The sequence below is a fragment of the Phyllostomus hastatus genome, unplaced genomic scaffold (genome assembly GCF_019186645.2).
Source record: "Phyllostomus hastatus isolate PE091 unplaced genomic scaffold, TTU_PhHast_1.1 phas_contig_148, whole genome shotgun sequence".
Taxonomy (NCBI): Eukaryota; Metazoa; Chordata; class Mammalia; order Chiroptera; family Phyllostomidae; genus Phyllostomus; species Phyllostomus hastatus.
Window position 1 is genome coordinate 14,101,129 of NW_025333607.1, and position 15,976 is coordinate 14,117,104.

Here is a 15,976-nt window from a genome sequence, read left to right on the forward strand (position 1 = left end):
TAACATCTTGCAAGCCATGATAGAGAGTGTCACAATTGCATCAGTCCCAAAGCTAACTCAATGTAAGAAACACTTTTGTTCTCTGGTTCTTCATGGGGTTTGAAATTATGTTGGAGAGATACTTAATTTTATTTCAACTAAGGCCATGATTACTGCCTGCCAGGCACAGTCCTGGCTGGGGGAGTCCCCGGTGCCTCTGTCTACTACAGTTTACCTGGTTAAAAATGAACCTGAACTCAAGGTCACAGGGCTGGGACTCCCTAAACCTGCACCACCCAACAGAGAAATACGACAGCTACAAATGGGAGCCACCCATGTAATTAAAAAGTTTCTAGTGGTCACATTTAAGAAAGAGGTAAAATTAATGTAATTATATATTTTATTTAATTCACTGTATCTACATTATTAACATTTCAACATATTACCAATTTAACAATGACTAATGGGATAGTTCACATCTTTTTTTGAACTGAGTTTTCTGAGTATTTACTCTTTCTGCACATCCCAACCCGGATTAGCTACATTTCAGGCCCTCACTGCCCACACGTGGCTGGTAGCCACTTTTTACAGAGAGTCCTTTGTCCAGCCCTAGCCCTGAGATGTGGGAAAAGAAATCGTGGGTGGGGAACCTTCATGCATTCAAAAAAGGCTCTTAATGACTCTATAGTCACGCGCATTCTAGAATTCTGGGGCACCCCCCCCAACCCCCCTCCCTGCAAACACACACAGCAACAGAGAAATGAATGAGACGGGCTTCCAACACTGGCTTTCCAAGCCGCCCGGGCAGTTTATTTTGGGGAACGTCTCCCCCTCCTTGTGGAAGCCGGCAGGACCCGTTATCGCTGCTGGGCTCTGAGGCCAGGGATGCCACGTGGCAGCCGCAGCGCGCTTTCTTCTGGGCCACGCTGGCCACACTCGGTACAGGTTCACTCGCCCGCCTGGAAAGACGCGAGTGGGAACCGGTGCCAGAGCGCCCTCCTCCGGCCGCGCGGCAGAACTGCAGGCGCGGCGTCCCCTCCGCCCCTCGGTCCGCGCCGGCGTGCCCGGGAGGGGACGCCTTTCCACTTTCGGCCGCGCACTGCCCGGCTGGCGTTTCCGAGGCGGTGCAAACGAGCTCGCTCGGGGAGCCTCCCGCTTCCCTTTCTCGTGCTCGGGCCCGCAGGTGCCGGCAGCGCCGGCGGGGGGTGGGGGTGGGGCGGGGTGCCGAAGATGGCTTTTCTATTTTTATTTTTTTCTCCGGTCTTTGTTGCAGTCCAGGATTTTCTCTTCCGGATCACATCGAAAGCACAGTAAGGATGCCCATCATTTGCGTTTCAGGAGGCGCAGCTTTCTGTCTTGCCGGGTAACGTTTTCAGGGATGACTTTTCCCTTTTGGAGTCGCTATTCCGTATTTACGCCGGATCATTAAAAAAAGAAAAAAAGTGATGCTCACAGGAGGCCCCAGCGAGGATCGAACTCGCGACCCCTGGTTTACAAGACCAGTGCTCTAACCACTGAGCTATGGAGCCCACCTGTTACCTTGGATACTGTAATCCAAGGACATTGGAAGCAACCTTGCTTTAGCTGGCAGGCTGGGAGAATAACTGACCTTAGGCATCCCACATCCATGATGATTCTTACAAAGACTATGAAATACCAGAGGAAAAGGCCTACAACATAAGCAGGAGAAAACCAAATCTCAAAAATCTTACGGCTAGGGTCACACAACACTGACTCATGGGTGAGTTACGCCAACAGACAAAGGCTGGAAGGGAAAATGCGGAAAGGAAACGCGGCCCCTTTAGGTCTCGGAAAAGCCTCCCATCTGCGGTTTCTGGGACGATTTGTAGCGACTTTAATTCTTGTAGGGAAGGTAGGGGGTATCTCTGGCTCTCATAAACAAATTATTGGTTGTGGATGAGTTAATTGTTTCAACACACACTTATTGAGAACTCGTATATTGCTAGACCTCGGGGAGAAAGGAAGGCTCGTCCGTGCTCTGTAGAAGGGTCGGGATCACGGATCAAGGCGTGGCCTCTTTCTCGTCTGCTTAAAGAACGAGGTACCGAAGGAGTGAAGTTACGGCCACGCCCTGACCCACTGCTGCGTGAGGCGAGGATGAAGAAGAGCTCGTGCTCCCAGTGACCCCCGGGCCTCTCTGCTTTGCCTCCCTCACGTGTCTGCTCACACTCACTCTCCCAGGGAGGCCTCTCCGGACTCCTGGTTTAAAGCTGCACCACCCTCCTTATCTGCTTCCTCCTACCCCGTTCTCCTGAACCAAGGTATTCCTGCCAGATGACACGCTTATTATGTTTACTATTCTTTTCTGCCTCTGCCTGGGAGAATGGCAGCTCCCTGAGGCCAGGGGTGTCTGCCTCACTCCCTGCTGTGTACGCAGCACCTGGGAGAGTGTGCAGCCCGCAGCAGGTGCTCAGCGCAGGCCGAATGAACGGCACCGATGATGTCATCCCGTGGCTTTGTAAACCCAATGCAAATTCACACGTGGGAGTGGCAGCGATTAGTGGCTTCAGGAAACGTAGAGTGTGTGTGTTCAGGTACAGGAGATTCCGCGCGAACACGACGTGTGTAATGCCTACCCTCCAGGTTCCATTTAGGGTTCGAGAGGGGGGATGAACACCCAGCGCCTTGTTCTCCGTGTTCAGTGAAGCTGGTGACGTGGTGCAGGAGTTTGAACTCGTCCCCTAGCCCCTGAGTGAGGAAACCGGAAGGAACCCAGGACGCACAGCAGGGGCTCAGAACCCGGGATGCTGGGGTCAGGGGTTCTGGTCCCAGCTGACCCTCTCCTCCCCTTTGCCCGGATCTTTGGTGGCTGGGACTGTCAGGTTCTCCAGAATGACTTAGGGCCCAAAGGCCCTCTCATCATCGCAGATGAGCAGACGTGTCCCTCGGGAAGTGGGCCGTGACCGTCTGAGCTCCCTGGGGTGGGGGGGCAGCTCAGTAGTGAGCTACTCTCCACCTTACGAGGGCCCAAGGGAAAACAGCCACTTACTGACACTGGCAATAAAGCTCACCTCCTGGATTTGGGTTCTGTCTCACACCAAATAGCTCTTTCATGGATATGCCTCATAAACATTTATTTTTTTTACATTCTGACTACTTCATTCCCTCCCCTCTGGCAACCATCAGCTTGTCCTCTCTATTTCTGAGTCTGTTTCTGTTTTATTTTGTTTACTTCTTCTTCTTATTAGATTCCACATATAAGTGAGATCATATGGTATTTGTCTTTTTCTGTACAATTTATCTATCACACTTAGCATAATACCCTCTGGTCCATCCACGTCGTCGCAGATGGCAAGATGCCATTCTTTTTCATTGCTGAATACTATTCCAGTGTGTATACTATGTACCACATACTCTCTGTCCACTCGCCTATTGATGGAATCTAGGTTACTTCCCTATCTTGGCTATTAGCGCTAATGTCGCAGGGAACATAGAGCTGCATGTATCTTTTCAAATTAGCATTTTTGTTTTCTTCGGATAAATACTCAGAAATGGGATTGCTGGATCCTACGGCAGCTGTATTTTTAAGTTTTTGAGCAGCGTCTATACTATTTTCCACCGTGGCTGCACCAGTCTGCATTCCCATCAGCAGTGCACAAGGGTCCCCTTTCTCCACATCCTCGCCAGCACTGGTTCTTTCTTTCTTTCTTTATTGACGAGAGCCATTCTGACAGGTGTGAGGTGGGAGCTCGTTGTGGTTTTAAGTTGCATTCCCTGATGATTATTGATGTTGAGCATCTTTTCATATATCTGCTGGCCATCTGCATGTCCCCTTGGGAGAAACAGAAATGTCTATTCAGGTACTCTGCCCATTTTTAAATTGGATTTTTTTTTTTGATGTTCAGTTGTTTGAGTCTGTTATATATTTTGGATATTAACCCCTTATTGGATGTATCATTTGTGAGTATCTTTTCCAACGAAGTAGGTTTTCTTTTTCTTTTTTTATGGTTTCCTTCACTGTGCAAAAACTGTTCCATTTGATGTGGTCTCATTTGTTTATTTTTCCTTGTGTTTTCCTTGCTTGAGGAGACATATCAGAAAAGATATTGTGATGTTAGAGTTTACTGCCTATGTTTTTTTTCTAGAAGTTTTATGGTTTCAGATCTAACAGTTAAGTGTTTCATGCATTCTGGGTTTATTTTTGTATATAGTGTAAGAAAGTAGCCCAGTCTCATTTGTTTGCATGTGTCTGTCCACTTCTTGAAGAAACTGTCTCTACTCCATTGTATCTATCTTTGCCTCCTCTGTCATATGCTAATGGGCCGTATAAATGAGGATTTGTTTCTAGGCTCTCTGTTCTAGTCCACTAATCTATATATTTTTTATGTCAGTGCCATACTGTTTTGATGATTGGAACTTTGTAGTATAGTGGGATATTAGGAAGCATGATGCCTCCCACTTTGTTCTTTCTCAAGATTTCTTTGGCTATTCAGAGTCTTTTGTGGTTCCATACAAACCTCAGGATTAGTTGTTCTAATTCTGAGAAGCATGCCATTGGTACCTGAATAGGGATTGCATTGAATCTGTGTATTGCTTTAGGTAGGAAGGGTGTTTTGATGACATTAATCCTTTCCATCCATGAGCAAAGTATGTCCTTCCATCCACCTGTATCGTGTTCAATTTCTTCAGTGTCTTACAGTTTTCAGAGTATAGCTCTCTCATCTCTTTGGTTAAATTTACTTTCAGGTATTTTATACTTTTTGATGCAATTATAAATGGGATAGCTTTTAAAATTTCTTTTTTTTTTATCATTCATTATTGGTGTATAGAAACACAACAGATTTCTGTATACTGATTCTGTATCCTGCAACTTTACCCAAGTCCTTTATTATAGCTAATACATTTTTTTTGGTGGAGTCTTTAGGGTTTTTATTTTTTGTTTATTTATATATTTTTAAAAGATTTTTATTTATTTATCTTTTAGAGAGAGTGGAAGGGAGGGAGAGAGAGAGGGAGAGAAATATCAATGTGTGGTTGCCTCTCATGCACCCCCTACTGGGGACCTGGCCTATAACCCAGGCATGTGCCCTAGACTGGGAATCGAACTGCTGACCCTTTGTTACATAGGCTGACACTCAGTCCACTGAGCCACACCAGCCAGGGCAGGGTTTTAAAAAAGATATAAAGTATCATGTCATCTGCAAATAATGAACGTTTTATTTCTTCCTTTGTGATTTGGATGTTTTTTGTTTCTTTGTGTTGTTCTGCTTGCTGTGGCTAGGACTTCCGGTGCAATATTGAATAGAAGTGGTGATAGCGGGCATCCTTGTTTTGTTCCTCATCTCAGAGAAAAGACTTTCAGCTTTTCACTACTGAGGATGGTGTTAACTTGGGTTGCCATGTATGGCCTTTCTTATGTTGAGATATGTTTTTTCTGTACCCATGTTGTTGAGAACTTTTTCATAAGAGGACGCTTGCATTTTGTCAAATGCTTTCTCTGTCTCTATTGAGATGGTCATATGGTTTTTTATCCTTTATTTTATCAATATGAAGCATCACCTTGATTGATTTATGGATGTTGAACCATCCTGGCATTCCTGGGATGAATCCCACTTGGTCACGGTGTGTAATCCTTTTAATGTATTGTTGAATCTGGTTTGCTAATATTTTGTTGAGAATCTTTGCATCTGTGTTCATCAAGGATATTGGCCTGTAATTTTTCTTGGAATGTTTTTATCTGGTTTAGGTACTAGGCTATGGCTGGCTTTGTAAAACGAGTTTGGAAGTATTCTTTCCTCTTCAGTTTTTTTGAAATAGTTTGAGAAGCACAGGTATTAATTCTGATTGGATGTCAGACAGAATTCACCTGTGAAGCCATCTGGTCCTGGACTTCTGTTTCTTGGCAATTTTTTTGATCACTGCTTCAGTTTCATGGCTAGTGATTGGTCTGTTTAGACTTTGTGTTTCTTCCTGGCTCAGTCTTGGACAGTCGTATTTTTCTAAAAATTTATCCATTTCTTGTAGATTGTCAAATTTGATGGCATATAATTGTGTATTGTATTCTGTTATGATTCTCTGTATTTCTGTGGTGTTGGTTGTAATTTCTCTTCATTTATGATTTTATTTATTTGTTCTCTCTTTTTTTTTCTTGGTGAGTTTGGCTAAAGGTTTGTCTATTCAGTTTACCTTTTCTAAGAACCAGCTTTTAGTTTTGTCAGTCTTTTCTATTGTTTTAATTTCTATTTTGTTTATTTCTGCTCTGATTTTAATGATTTCCTTTGTTCCATTTACTTTGGGTTTTGTTTCTCCTTTTTCTTGTTCCTTTAGGCATAGAGTTAGATTGTTTATTTGGGATTTCTTTTTGTGTGTTTCTTGAGGTAAGGCTTGCTTAGTTATGAACTTCCTCCTCTTAGAACTGCTTTTGCTCCATGCCATACATTTTGAAAAGTTATGTTTTTATTTTCACTTGTTTCCAGGTAGTTTTTGATTTTTTGTTTGATTTCTTCTTTGTTCTTATTAATCATCACTAGCTGATTAGTAACATGTTGTTTAATCTTCACATATTTGTGAGGGTTTTTTTTTCTTCTAGTTTTCTTCCCACCATTGATTTCTAGTTTCATGCCACTGTGGTTGGCAGAGATGCTTGATATAATTTCAGCCTTCTTGAGTTTATCGAGGCTTGTTTTGTGTGACCTATGTGTGCTTTGCCCTGGGGAATGTTTCATGTACATTTGGAAAAAATGTGTCTGTTTCAGTTTGGGGATTACATTTCTACGAAGTCGATCTCGTGTAGTGTGGAACCGTGGTTCCCAGGCCGGGGACCGGGAACTGGGAGTGTAGACGTCTCGGTTGCCTCCTTTGTCTAATGCAAACGGTGATAATGAGAACGCTGCTGGTAGCGACGATACCGTCATCACCTGGGGCTGCTTGGGAAGAAGACGTGAAGTGACATGTGCAAACACTTCACACCGGGCCTGGCATCGAGGAGTCCTCGATGTGAATTGCTTTGCTTGCTGGCTGTACCTCAAAGTCGTGCGTGAAGCCCTCCTAGTGCAGGGGAGGCTGGCTCTCGGAGACGGGCATGGTTGGGGGAGGCGGGGGGATGGAGAGCACGGCCTTCAAGCGCCCGTTTCTGTAGCCAGAGCTGGTCCCAGGCACGGCCGAGGGAGATGTTATCACTCCGCTCCGGGAGCCCTGACTCAGGTTCAGAAAGGAGAGACGTTCTCACCTCCTGCAAGACCAGGGATCAGGACCAACCTCATTAAAGGCAGACGGGGCAGGCGCTCACCGAGGCCAGGAAGCGGATAGCCTTTCAGCGGACGCAGCTGTCTTCTGTCGCTCTGTCCTGCTCCCGGCTCCCGGCCGGGCGTGCGGGGAGGGCCCAGCCCCCGACTCCCGCAGGGCGGTGGGGTGGGGTGTCCATGCTCGGCTGGTGGAACAAGATTCCAGAAACGGTCAGTTCAGGGACTGAAGGACAGTTGAGACACGAAGGGAGCCCCAGGACTTGTTCAAGACTTCCGGGACAATCCTTTGCGACAGAGAAACCAGCCGAGAAACCAGCCCCCCCCGCCCGCTGAAGAGCCCTTGTGTGTCGTTTGAGCCTAGTGGACCCCCTGAGGGAGAAAAAACTCTAGTCTAAGGGGGGGTGGTGGGCCTTCAAGGTAGAAATGCAGAGCTTGAGGGTCTTACAGTCCATCTGGTTTCAGGGGCCCTAATTCAGGCTGCCCATTAGTTCGTTAGTTACCTTTGGGCCTTTGAAAGAATGCCTTTGCCCAGGCCCCATCAATCCTGGTTGAAGTGTTTTGGGGTGAGGCCTATTTTTCAAAAACGTTCTGCAAGTTATTATAACACACCGCCGGGGTGAGAACCCAATCTAACAAATTCATTTCGTCTTGTAGATGAATAAACAGAGGCTTGGAGAGAGTCACCCAAAGTAAAGGCTGTGGAGGCGACGATTTGGGGGCACAGGGCCTGACCTCAGGCTGACCTCAGGCTTGGGGTTCTCTCCATCACTGTGCGGCAAAGCATCCTCAGCACTCACACTGGGGACTGGTGTCAGAGGAGGGGGACAGCGTCGCTGTGCCCCAGCCCGAATCTGGGCATTGTATTCGCACAGCGGCGGCATGCTCTAGACGTGCCGCTGAGACCCGAGGCTGTCCCAGGAACGGCTGTGATCTGTGGTCCCAGATCCCAGACATGGTGACGAGCTCAGCCGTCAGGCAAGCCCGGGGACCTGGATCGCATTACCCGACATCTCCGAGCTGCAGTTTCTGTATCTGCGACGTAAACGTCTCTTGGAGAGCCGACCCAGCTGGGTGTCTGGGTGGGGAGATGAGATCAGACAATGATGTGAAGCGATTGGCCCACAATGTGCGCCTTTTAAATGGCAGCAACGGTAGTGGCAGTTGTTATTAGCATTATTATTTTTATCTTTCTGTGTGCTGGCCTTCTGGAAGAGTGGTTTCCAACCAGAGGTACTTTTGCACCCACACAGAACGTTTGGCAATGCCTGTAGAGATTTCGTTGTCTAAATGGGGGGTGGAGCGGGGGGCAGAGGGTGCTTCTGGCACCCAGTGGGTAGAGGCCAAGGATGCTACTGGACATTCACAGCACACAGGATAGGCGCCCTCCCCAAACAAAGGGTTATCCAACCCTTTGTGTGGCGCCCAGGCTGGGAAGCCCTGCTCTCCTGGCTGAAGGGAATTGGGCATCTGGAGGCCGGAACGGGTGGGTGGCAACAGGTTGATGGTTGGGGCCCTTGCCCGCCAGCAGGGCAGCCCCACCTCTGCTCTCAGCGGCCACACAGGGAGGACTTTCCACGTGAGTCCCTGTGCTTACCTGCTGGTAATAATAACACTGAACAATAACTCTGGGATCAGTCCCCCGAGGTGCTGTGAAGATAATCCTCCACTTGACACTTAGAGACGCTGGGAAAAAAGGCTAAATAAAGCCAAGACTGTCGCCTCGGGTCCCAGGGGAGGGCCGCCTTTCTCCACGGCGGTGCTTGGGGCACCTGGGAGCTGCTCGCTCCTCTCATGAGCTCATCGTGTATAAATGACAGCCACCAAAGTTGGGGATTACAGCGCGCTGGGCTGGCAAGTGGATGACTTACTCAGCTTTCTTTCCGGAGCCTTGTGTCTTACCATACTTATTTTAAAAATAAGATAAATCTGATACTGCCAGGCGAACGCTGTTATGGGAGGAAAGAAGAACGCGTCGTGTAGAAAGCTCTCCCTGAGAGCACACGCTTTTTTGTCAAGGTTACCAGGGTTATTTGCCTGGGCTGCAGTTGAGCGAGTGGACGCTAGGTGGTGCTGCGTTCTCGCCCGAGAGGGAGCGCGGCGCTCCGCGGAAGTTACCGCTGTCCGTCTTGGAGTGCAGGCACCCCAGAGTGAAAAAAAAAAAAAAAAAGTAACAGGAAAGACTCAGTTCTTAAAATAAGGCAGCAGCCCAGTGAAGCAAATACTGCCATGGCAGGTACCTTTTCTTGCTGGAACGGATGGAAAAGGGCATTTACTGCCTCCAGGCATCTGGCTACAGATATCAAACGACCAAAATACACAATTAAATGAGACCTCGCAGCAGGCCCGGCCTCGGAAGAGAAGGAGGACCAGCTGGGCTCGGCGGGGGTCTGGGATCTGGCACCCGCGCCCCTCCGTGATGATTGTTGTGTGGATGGGCAGTGGCGGTGGTGGTCGCGGGGAGACCCTTTTGTCTGGTGGGCTCTCCCTCCCTGCATTAGGAGGTGATGCCCCCTTTCTGAGCTCCGGGTTCCACCCGTTAGGATAGGGATCGCCGTGGTTACCTACCTTGGAAGGTAAGCAAAGTGCGGCTGCGGGAGTCCATCCTGGGAGTGGAAAGGTGGAAGGCCGGTTTGAGCGTTGTCTGGGTGAGGAGCGGTCTCCAGGGGGACTCTCCAGCTCAATTGTAGCGGGGACTCGTTGTCACTGGCCCGATGCGTGTTCCCAATCATCTGGCCCCTTGTCCCCTGACTCTGTAGACACCGCTGTCGGGCCCCAGGTGGGCCAGTGCTTTACGGAGGCAGGGAGGCACGGGGTGGAAGGGCGGCTTTGAACTGGTAGTCACGAGTTCCAGTTCTGCCACCGACTAGCTCTGTGACCTTGAGGATGTCGTTTCACTTTTTCCTCCATGCTCTCATCTGTAAATTATCGATAAAATGTCAGGGAGGTTGCAGCAGGGCCTGGACTGCTCCAGGTGAGTTCATAGCAACTGGAAACTGAGGTTTGCAAATAAAGTAGCCAGACACCCACATGTGACCTCGGAGGATGCGTGAAACCCAGCAGGCGGGCCTTGAACACAGAGGGGCACAGGCCATTCCCACCGTTTTCATCTCCTTTTGCTTTGCATTTTGCTGTCTAGATGTGGTCCCTACCTGCACTTAATACATTGCGACAATTTGTTCTCTTCTGCTGTGTATTGACTTGCAATAATGTAATGATAGCTCTCGTGGGTGGAGCAGCAGGTACCAGCACTTTAGGATCGTTCTGTCCCCAATTTGATGCTCACAAGCACCTGCAAGGGAGGTGTTGCCCCAGGCAGGGTGCACGGGAGGGGATGGAGGTGAATCACTGCAGGAGGTCTCGGGGCAGGTGGGCGGTGGCGTCGGGAGGCTAAGTCGGGTCTACCTGGGAGAGCAGGTGGGCAGGAAGCTCAACCGCCCCCAGTGAGAAGCAGAGGCGCTGCCTCCTCCCTCACTACTTGTAAGGTGGCTAGAAGCAGCTCTGGAAAGGATATGCAGTGAGTTCTTGTTCCGTCACTGATTCTTGCACGGACACACACGCGTGTGCACACACACACTGCCCCTGCATAGGCACAGGGCTTTATTTTCACCTCGAGTTGCACACGCGCATTATTTACAGATAGCCATGGACCCCCCTGGGTGTCCCACGGGGTGGCTCTCCTGAAGGCCAGGGGAGAAGTGTGCCAACACGGAAGGGGCACGTGAGTCTGCTGGTCAAGGCCTGGCCGAGTGAGACCCCGTCGTCCCCCAGTGGGTTTAGAACGGGCCAGAGCCCCGGCCACGGGGCCGTGAAAGCAGGGCCAGAGACTCTTCAAGGCCAAACACTTCCCCCCAGCAGTGACGAGGGAGTGGACAGTCCCAGCACCCCTCCCTGGCCAAAAAACGCCAGGCTGGAGATGGTTCTTGAATTAACTGAGATCTCCAGCTTGTGAGCGTCTTGCCTTTACCCTGACCTCCTTTCAGGGCCCCGTAAGAGTCTAGGAGCATCTTGTGCCTTTCATGCCTCGTCAAGGGTCCGGTTCCTTGGACCCGGGTCTTGGTGCTCTGGAATGCAGATGACACCTGGCAGCTTTGCCTGCCTCCCAGCAGGTCATCTGTACCTCCTGTCCCAGGCAGGGTGGCCGGGGACAGGGAGCAATAGTTGTGGAGGACACACTACGTTTTGGTAACTTACTTGCTAGTTCGCGTACCTTCATCTCCCGTACTGCTCACAGCCACCCTGTCGTGGGGCTGTAATTAGCCCAGATTCAGAGACATCTTCCAGGACGACCTTGCCTCTAATTACGCAGCTCAAAACGCACTTGGGTTTCAGGTGCAGATCTGAGCTCTTCCCCTGCCTCGAACTATTGAAGTTTATGCCTTAATCAACACATTCATGGAAGTATCTTTTTCTGCCAAATGTACTGTCTTCCTGGTAACCTCGAGTGACCCAGGAAGCACAGGCCCTGGTCCTCGCCCCCAGGGAGTGGCAGTGCAGTGTGGGAGGAGGAGCTGGCGCAGGCGGCGATGGACCGATGACCCGAGGACGCACCACCCGTGCTCAAAGAAGTGCTGACATGCGCAGTCGGACGGAGAGGGGCCAGGCGGTCAGCGGAGGTTCCCCGAGCAGGTGGGAACTGAACTAGTTCTTGAAATAAGAGTTAGATTTGTGTGAGGCCGTCAGGTGGACTACCTACCACTGGAGCATGGTCCCACAAGCCCTGAGACCAGGAGCTGTTTCCTGGTGCAAGGGGTGGGGGGTGGGAGAGTGAGACAGCTGGGTGAGGGGGAGAGAAGGTCATTGTCAAGAACCATATCCCCTGGGTCCGGGCTGTCTCTGCTGACTGAGCAGGTCGGAAAGGACATCTGGCGGCCCTGGGCCCTGTGGCTGGGATAGAGGGAGCTGGCCACGGCAGCAGAGGTTACTGGATGCTTCCTTTTCTCTGCACTGCTTCCGCCGGGCTCCAGCAGGCCCCCAGGCCTCTGCCTTCAGGCAGCAAAGGGGCGGGGGCCGAAGAGACCAGCCTCTCCCAGGCGGAGCGATTTCGAGAAGAGGCTTCAGGACCCCCTTCTCCCTGGGCGGGGTGTGCACGCTCACGCCGTGCTCGGTGGTATCGGGAGCGCGGGATGAAGGAAACAGATAGATTGTCCTGCTCCTCCGGGCAGGCGGGGGCTCAGCGTGATCGGGGTCCGGACGTATGTTACCCTGATGTGTTACAGGTAAGAAGACTTGTAATGGTCTAGCCGTGAGAGACGGCGGCAAGAACGAGGAGGAGGCCCTGGTGTGATCAGGGCGTGGGGTGAAAAAACAAACGCATGCAGGGGTTGCTTCAAGACTTAAGGTGTGAGGAGTGCAGGCGAGAGACGAGACCAGGGCTTTGAGGGAGGAGGCGTCCACAAGGACTGGCTTTGCTCCTCTCCGGGGAAGGCAGCTCTGTCCGCGGGCGCCTTGGTTCCGGGCCCCGCCGCCCACCGCGTGCTGCGCTGTGCGTCTGCACTCACCCGCGAAGCCAGATTTCTGTCCCGCGAGCCCCGCTGAAGGCCAGCGCCCGGGACAGGGGCGCCCTTTTCCATCTTTTATACCGTGTTTATACCCTAGTTTTCCCGGTGTGGATGCACGGACATTCCCCACTGGGCTGCGGGGCAGTCCGCACGCTCACAGGCTGTGCGGGCTGGGGGCCCAGGAGCAGTGGGCGGGGCCGTCCGCGTTTGCGAGAGTGGGGCTGCCGCGAAGGTCGCCCAGGGACAAAATCTCCTGATGATGCGTTTCTCAGACTTCTCAGTGGTCCCCGGCTGTCTTTGGCCTTCTGGTCCTTGGTGAGATCGTCTCACGCTGAGTCTCAAACTCGTTTCCCTAAACTTCCCCCTGAGAGGAAGTTCTCAACTGTTTGGTCAGGAAGAGCAGCTTCTCAGTTGGGGCTCTTGGCATTTTGGTCCAAGTGGACGTTTTCTTTCTTTTCTTTTCTTTTCTTTTCTTTTCTTTTCTTTTCTTTTCTTTTCTTTTCTTTTCTTTTCTTTTCTTCTTTTCTCTTCTGTTTTCTTCTCTTTCTTTTCTTTCTTTCTTTTCTCTCTCTCTTTCTTCTTTCTTTTCTCTCTGGAAAGATGAGGCAACCTCTTGCCCATAAAATGAGACCACAGTATTTTGATACACAATTTATCATAAAAAATAGGAACAAAAACATGTGCGGTGTTAAATGATGTAAGAAGTGAAAAGTTTATTACGTGCTTACCCTGTACTCTGTATTGCGCCGAGGGTGTGCGTGTGTGTGTGTGTGTGTGATGTGAATAAAAGATGAATAAAACGTGGTCGCTGCCTTCAAGGAGCTCCCGGTCTCAGGGAAGGTGTTTGCCCCGCCCGGAGAATGACCCGGAGAAGTGGTACAACCCGTGGCTTAGAGTTCGTGTGGACTGTGGAGCCAGATCGTCTCATCTGGATTTGAATTTGGCCTCTTCAAGTTTGAAAAGGCATTTGGTCTTTATGTACCTTAGTTTTCTCCTCTGCCAAATGGGGGGCAAGAACCATGCCCTGTTACAAAGGGTTGTTGTGAGGATTCGACATGTACCCTATGGAAATTACACGGAATGAGGTCTGAGCAACAGGAGGCATCTGATGAACCAGAGAAATTACGGTTGCAAAATTGCAGGAGGGGCATGACCACATTCTCTGCTTTTAGTGATGTTCAAATTTTCTGGACCGGCCACCCAACAAGGACAGCGGTGGGTCCCCTGCTCTTTAGACCCAGGGAGGTTGGCTCGCTGTTCCTCCAGGCATTTCTGGTGTTGCCTCCAACGTAGATGCAGGGAGAGCATCCTGGATTATGTTTCTAACCTGCCTGAGCCTTCACTTTGCCATCTGTTAAATGGGAAGGCACGGTTTTGCAGAGCTGGTGGGAGGTGAAGACCCCCACGCTGGACTCCTTGGCAGCAGGTGGCTCCTTCTTCTGCAGACACAGCTGCGCTGCACCGTCCCCCAGAGCAGAAGGACTCAGCAGGAGGGTGCCCGTGGAGGTGGGGGGAGAAGAAGTGGAGGGTGAGGAGAGGCTGATTTTCAGGCTGATCCTTGGCAACCTCAGCCCTGATGTTCAGAGCTCTTTTTCCAGTCCGCCCAGCTCTCCAAGTTCATGCAGATTGTTTTGCACTTGACTGAGAGGCGGGATTAAGTGTGCCTGCCCCGGGCTTCGGGGGATGGCGGTGAAGGTGAGCTGTCTGACATTCTCATCTGCATGATGGGATCAACTGTCCTGGAATCCTATTCACAGACGGACGTGTAAAGCCGCCAGGCAGGGCTTTGGGGGACCGGCGTGTCCAGAGTGGCTCTCCATATCCGACCCATAGTTTTGGGAGGAGTGAGTGTGCATATTCATTTCCTTCCTCTGCAAAGTGAAATGCACTTGCAGGCCGATCGGCTTCTTCTGCCCCGGGCCCGCATCCGTAGCTGAGGAGCCACGGTGACAGGCCTGGCTGGGGGCCGGGGCGGTGCCCTCTCCCGCGGCGGGCAGGCGGTCGGCTCTCTGCTGGAACCGCTGGGTCTGTGGCCGACCCTGCCAACCAGACACGGAGTTTTCCACCTGCTTCCTTTACCAGGGGTGTGGAAAGTTAGTAAGATGGCTGGAAATGCTCCGCAGCTACACATCGACCCGGGACAAGGATCCCTATTTACAATACATTTGTAGGTGAGCCATAAAATCAGATAAAGTCCTCAAAACCCTTCCCCTCTCTGCTCTAACCTCTGGCCGCATGTCTGTCCAGAGAAGCAAGTGCTGGGGCCGTGAGCGGAGCGGTCTGAGCCGTGAGGCCCAGATAGTGGCCTTGCGGGGTGGGTGGCCCACAACCCGGAACGAGTCAGGGCTGCCATGAGCAGTCGGTTTCCGTGGTGGTTTTGGATTCTCTTCTTCGGTGATGGTTTCCCTAAAGGGAAACAGGGGCCATTTACAGATTCCAGAACAAGGGGGTCACTGACAGTGTGACCTTTACTTGCTATGTTCCCTTTGGTTTAAAGCAATCTTTTCTAAGTGACAAGCCATGGGGCACTGGCCCCTGAGTGGTGTTCTGTGACGAGGCTTCTGGGTACATGGGGCTCCTTGCCCTTGACCTTGGTTCTCTGAGTCCGTTCGTTTGCTGCCGTCTTGTAAAAATGCTTTATAAGAGCACAAGTTAGAATTTTGAAGTCCTTGGAATTTTTTAATGCCAGCTACACCCTCGTGGTCTTGCTCTTGTTCTTGTAACATGTCTGGATGCAGGAGTAGAAGACCGACCCGAGGGAGCTGTATCCTTTAAAACAACAACTGCAAAATCTTCAAGGAACATTTTATACTAATAACCAGTCTTTTACAGGTGTCTCTGCTTCCTAAAAAGTCTGTGGCGCCGCCATAACACTGCTGGGCACCCGGTGTCCACGTCCAGCAGCAGATGACCGTCTCCAATGGTCCTGTTGCTTGAACGTCCAGTCTCTCCCCGGAACGTGGCGTTCTTGTGGGCGGCAGCAACTAACAGCTGTTCATTCCTGCCGTGCCCACGTGCTTCGTGTTCATTGTGTACTTTAGTCCCCCTGTCCTGTTCCCCGTCCCCTCGACAGGGGGCGCTGTATGTCCCCAGTACGCAGACGAGGACGGTGGGGCTGTCCCATTTAATGAGAGTTCAGGGGCAGGGCTTAAGAAGGGTCAGTGCCGGGCTATGAGCCCAGACCAGACGGCCTGGAAAGTCTTTTTTTCTTCCCATGACACCACGCCATCTTTCTAGGGCTTTGGTTCTTGTTTTAAAGGTCAAGAACACGAAATATTCCATCTTTTCAGGTCA

The 15,976-nt window shown here is 50.7% G+C and overlaps 1 non-coding gene across 1 annotated transcript; it reads right to left on the minus strand.

The window, feature by feature from the left end:
* Positions 1-1,435: 1,435 nt before the first annotated feature.
* On the minus strand, positions 1,436-1,508 carry TRNAT-UGU. Its single transcript has one exon. It is a non-coding gene; the product is annotated as a tRNA-Thr (tRNA).
* Positions 1,509-15,976: the final 14,468 nt, after the last annotated feature.